Source organism: Mus caroli, chromosome 2 (assembly GCF_900094665.2).
Source record: "Mus caroli chromosome 2, CAROLI_EIJ_v1.1, whole genome shotgun sequence".
Lineage (NCBI taxonomy): Eukaryota > Metazoa > Chordata > Mammalia > Rodentia > Muridae > Mus > Mus caroli.
In genome coordinates, this window is record NC_034571.1 from 23361424 (window position 1) to 23367090 (window position 5667).

Genomic DNA, 5667 nt, shown 5'->3' on the forward strand with positions numbered 1-5667 from the left:
ATGGGGGACTTTTGGGATAGCATTGGAAATGTAATTGAGGAAAATACGTAATAAAAAATATTAAAAATTAAAAAAAAAGATAGATTCAATGAATCCTGACTCTGCTTCACACTGGCTCCTTCTGAAATCCTTTTCGATGTTGAAGGCAAGGATCTAGTTTTATCTCTAATTGGAGTTCCCTAAAAGTTTAAGGGACATTGCTTAGGTAACTGCAAGTGACAGCATGGAGCTCTGTCTCTGTCCCTGTCACTTATCATCTGGACACTTGAGTCAGCAACCAAGCTGCGGCAGTGCAGGACTGCTGGCTCTGGTACACAGGACACAGGGGGCAGAAAGACATGGTGGCAGGAAGGTGCTAAGGACAGGAAAGAGGTCCAGGATGGACAAATCCTACAACATGCTAGCTGCCCCCAGAGAGTTGCCAGGGAAAAGAATTTACACAGACTAAAAACCCCAGTCTTTGCCTACCTGGGCTGGCATTCAGCATCAGGTTCTTCTGTCAAGGGCTGGAGCACCTGGGATGAGTGCAGCCTGCTGTCCAGTTAGGGAATCTGGGAGTAGGGGTAGCTCCTGGAACCCCTGGGCCCTAGGGTCCCTTGGTTTCCAGACCTGCCCTCTTTAACTGCCATTCTTCGGAATTTACCTTGCCTCAAAGCTCTGGGCTCAGTTAAAGGGGCAGAGTTTCCTCTGCCCCTGTTGCAGGCCACAGCACTCCCACCACAGGGCTGCTCCTCAGCCCTTGCACAGCACATCTTGGAGTTGGATGGTTTACTGTTGCTAAGGAAATAGCCTTCACTAGGCAGCAAAATGAGGTTGCTCTAACATTTTAAGTCCTGTAGCAAGTGATGGTTTTAATTTCAGCTCTGCCACAACTAGACTCCCAAGCTCTCTCTATGCCTGTTCACATGGGATGTTCTCTTCCTTGAAGTGCTAAACACTTTCTTTTTTACTTTGTATTGGTTCTTTGTGAATTTCATTCACACCATGCATCCAACCTCACTGCTTTCCTGCTCTGCTCACACCTACTGTCCACTCCTGAAACCTACCCAGAAAAACAGAGAAAAAAAAAAAAAAAACCTCGTTATCCAAGCTTTAGTATGTCACACCCTATACCCTTTCATCCACACCTCTTTGCTTGCACATGTTCATTGCAAAGGCTTCTGGCTCCTGCTACTTTGCCAATACTAGAACCTCACTGTGACTTGTCTGCATATCCTGTTGTTGCCCTATGTCCTAGAGATCCTGTAGGACCAGCCTCCTAACTTGTGCTCCAGGAGTTCACTGATTGGGTACTTGTTGGGGTGGGGCCACTCAAAGTCCTGGATTTGGGCATGAGTGGTATCTGAGCTGGTCAGCTCTCCCTCTCTTCCACTCACCAGCAACCCCCAATCAGGGCCAGCTCTATCTTGCTGCCCAGACGAGCTGCAGGGCCTATTCACTCACCTACCTCCACATATACACCCACATATTCCTCCTTCTAGCCAGATAACTATATACCCACCTATCCATCTGGGCTCCCACTCATCCACCTGTCTTTTCATCTAGACACATATCCGCCCATCTATCCAGCTACCTACTATACACCCATTCACATAATCATGTTTGAAATATCCATCCATCCATCCATCCATCCATCCATCCACTCACCCATCCATCTAGACAATGACCCAATCCACATATTATCTAGGTGCCCACCTACCCATCCATCTAGATACCCATTCATCTCCCCCCCCCCCAATCTACCTGACAAGCACTGCCTAGTGTGCTCTGATGTTAGGAGTGCATGCGTGCATGCTCTGTCCTCAGCCAGCCCTGACTTCAGTGGCTACATCCACTAGCTGTTGGGCTTTAAGCAGTTTTTCACCCTCTCTGTGCCCTGTTTTCCTCCTTGTGAAAGGGGCTGATAAAGACACTCATTTCACCCCTGGCTTGTTATGAACAATAGATAATAAATGTAGCAAACTGTACTAGTCAGACCTTCTGGTTGCCATAAGGACCTGACAAAAACAATAGACAGGGGAAAGATTTGTCACTGGTCTTGTTTCTGGGCCCATTGGGAGGCATAGCACCATGGAGGGGGTAGCCTTGGCAGAGGTTACTCATCTCAAGGCAACCAACCAGGACGCAGAGGAAGCCAGTGTCCTTTCATTCTATATGGGCTCTTGCCCTATGCCCAGGTACCCCTTCATTCACAGCAGGTCTTCTTCCCCCACCTTATTTAATAAACTCTGGAAATGCCCTCAGAGAAACAAGACAGAAGTGTACCTTACTTCTCTCCCAGGTGGTTCTCAGTCCAGTCAACCTGACAGTCAAAATTAACAGTCACACCAGGCATGGTGGCAGCACATGCCTTTAATCCTGGCACTCTAGAGGCAGAGGCAGGCCAATCTCAGTGAGTTCAAGGCCAGCCTGGTCTGCAAAGCAAGTTCCAGGACAGCCAGGGCTACACAGAGAAACCCTGTCTTGTAAAACAAAACAACATAAAAAGATGGCTCAGTGGGTGAAGGTGCTTGCGGCCAAACATAAAGACCTGAATTCCATTCCTGTGACCCACATGGTAGGTCCTCTGACTTCCACACACATATGGCATTCCAGTCCCCCTTCCCCAACAAAATAATAAACATGATTATAATTTTTAGAAAAGATTAACTACTGATAAATTCAAGTCTATTCAGTATTTAATAGATGTCACTCCTCCAGTTTCATTTTTCTCCTCCTCCTCCTCCTCCTTCTTTTTTTTTTTTTTTGTGTGTTTTTGTTTTTTTGGCTTTTTGAGACAGGGTTTCTCTGTGTAGCCCTGGAACTCACTCTGTAGACCAGGCTGGCCTCAAACTGAGAAATCCACCTGCCTCTGCCTCCCGAGTGCTGGAATTAAAGGCGTGTGCCACCACTGCCCGGCCAGTTTCTTGCCAACTGCCAAGGATCCTGACCTACTTCAGCAGGCCCAGGGAACACTGAGCCAGGAACTGTAATAAAAGAAGATCCCACTGGGCAGCAGGAACTGGCAGCTGTGGAGCCACAGCTGTGACTCTCATGTGTCTGGGGATCCAGATGGCAAACTTAAGCAGGTGTTGGCTGTTGCAAGTTTTTGAAGGATGACAGCCTGGTGGACAGAACTAGGGAAATGATGAAGACGCTTGGCTGATAGGAGAGCCTTGAGGGAGTGGAGAGGAACTTTCTAGAATTGCTAGGGGACTAAGGAGATGGACCAGCGGTTAGGAACACATGCTGTTCTGATAGAAGAACTGGTTCAATTCCCAGCACCCACATTTCAGGTTGGAAACAACATGCAACTCCAGTTCTAGGGGATCCTTCATCTTCTTCTGATCCATGGCTCTTGCAGACATGCGGTTCATATAAACTCATGGAGGTACACACACAGGCGTGTAGAAATAATAAATAAGTCTTCAAAAAAAAATTGCTCCCTGAAGCAGTTAACCAATTCATCCCTGGTCAAAATTTAGTTATTGTGAATCAGCATTCTCTAATGTTTCCCCTTTTCTGTGGTCTCTATTCTCATTCTCGAGCAACAAAGCAGAGATGCTGCTGCTGATAGTGATGCTGATGATGCTGATGATGCTGATGATGCTGGAGGCAGGGTTTCATGTAGCCCAAATTGATCCTTGTCTTAGTTTGAGTTTTATTGCTGTGAAGAGATACCACAACCGTAGTAACTCTTGTAAAGGAAACATTTTGGGGGCAGGGGAGTTTTCGAGACAGGGTTTCTCTATAGCCCTGGCTGTCCTGGAACTCACTTTGTAGACCAGGCTGGCCTCAAACTCAGAAATCTGCCTGCCTCTGCCTCCCAAGTTGCCACACCCACTCCAGTGGAGTCTGTGTGGCAAGCCCAAAGCTTGGACACAGTCTTGAGGCAAAAAGTTCCACAGAAACTTTTCTCCTGGAGCCTTGGCATCCTGTAGCACGAATGCTCTAGATTTGTCCTTGCAATAGCGTTATATTATAGGCAATGCTACTCATTCAGACGTAATGCCTCCAGTGTTGAGAGGCAGTGAAAGAAATCAGACATTGCAGTTTACTAGGTAAGAGCTAGAAATCTCAGGGCCAGTTCAACAAAGTAAACTTAGAGAATAACAGCGGAGTCACTTCCATGTGCAGGAATTTACAATGGCCTAGGAAGAAGGAAGGTTGTGGTCTAATAATGAACTAGAGTAAATACTTAGAACAGCAGCTGAGTCACTCTCATACACAAGAATCTACAATGGCCCAGGGGGAAGGTGGATTATACAATAGACTAGAATTGGAATTATGGAAAGGGCATAAAACCCTTGTCTCTGGCTTCTAAGAATAAACTGACCTTAGGTGGGGCTGCTTTTGGCCCCAGTTGTAAACACTGAATTTTATCCCAGTTATAAACACTGCCTGATTCTTGTTTGCTTTTATGTATGCATTTCTTGGTTTTGTGTAGAGTCTTTTTTTTTTTTTTTTTTTTTTTTTTTTTTTTTTTTTTTTTTTTTTTTTTTTTTTTTTTTTTTTTTTTTTTTTTTTTTTTTTTTTTTTTTTTTTTTTGAGACAGGGTTTCTCTGTATAGCCCTGGCTGTCCTGGAACTCAGTTTGTAGACCAGGCTGGCCTCGAACTCAGAAATCCACCTGCCTCTGCCTCCCAAGTGCTGGGATTAAAGGCGTGCACCACCACGACCGGCTCAAAGGAAAACTTTTAACTGAGGCTGGCTTACACGTTCAGAGGTTTAGGTCATTATTGTCATGGCAGCAGCATGGCAGCATGTAGGCTGACTTAATACTGGCAAAGGAGCTGAGAGTTCTGCATCTTGATACTTAGGCAACAGGTCTTGCCGTGACTGTGAGCCACTGAGCCTGGCTTGAGCATTTGAAACCTCAAGGCCCATTTCCTAAGTGACCTACTTCCTCCAACAAAGCCAAACCCCATAGATAGTGCCACTCCCTGTGGACTTGTCACATTTATTCAAACCACCACAGTCCAGAACTCTCTGGGTAGTCAAGGATGACCTTGAATTTACCTGCTCGTCTTGACCTCCGTGAGGGCTGGGAGACACATATGCACACTACTCCCACTTTCTGTGACACCGGGATTTGAACACAGAGTTTTGTGGATGCTAGGCTAGCATTCTACCACCTGGGTTATGTCCCCATCTTATCATAGGGTGCTTTCTTTTCTTTTTTAATGGTTCTTAGATTTTTTGGAGACAGGGTCTCTTTATATAATCTTGTGTGTTCTAGGGACTCTCCATGTAGACAAGGCAGACCTCGAACTTACAGAGCTCTCCCTGCCTCTGGCTCCCCAGTGCTGAGATGCCTGGCGAGAGAAGCTGCTTTGTTAAATGGTTCTGCCCTATTGTGTTACTTGGTTTCAGGGTTTGTGCTATCGCCTGTGAGAAGAAGAGGTTCAGAGCCCTGATGTCATGTTTGTTTAGCTCTTTTATCGGGTTCCTATATTTCTCGCACTTCCAACCTTGATTTCACCCTAATATCTTCCAACCTCCCGACACTAGGTAGGAGAGAGAAAAGGTTAGAGGGGAAAGGGTGTGTAGGTCTCTTTCGAGTTCCTCTGGCTGATTGGGGAGGTTGAGTTTCTTGGGGCCAGTCCAATCTTTGACCTCAGAATTATCTCTAATTTCTCAGTCTCTTTGCTCTCAAACACATAACTGTCACAACTTTTTTTTTTTTTTT

The 5667-nt window shown here is 45.8% G+C and overlaps 1 protein-coding gene across 1 annotated transcript in view; it reads right to left on the reverse strand.

Annotated features, from left to right (window-relative positions):
- Brd3 (bromodomain containing 3) overlaps positions 1 to 639 on the reverse strand; it is a 58402-nt gene extending 57763 nt beyond the window's left edge. Inside the window, exon 1 of the mRNA XM_021181866.2 lies at positions 469 to 639. The gene's annotated coding sequence lies outside the window, so the exon portion shown is untranslated. The remainder of the gene's footprint in view (positions 1 to 468) is intronic.
- Positions 640 to 5667: the final 5028 nt, after the last annotated feature.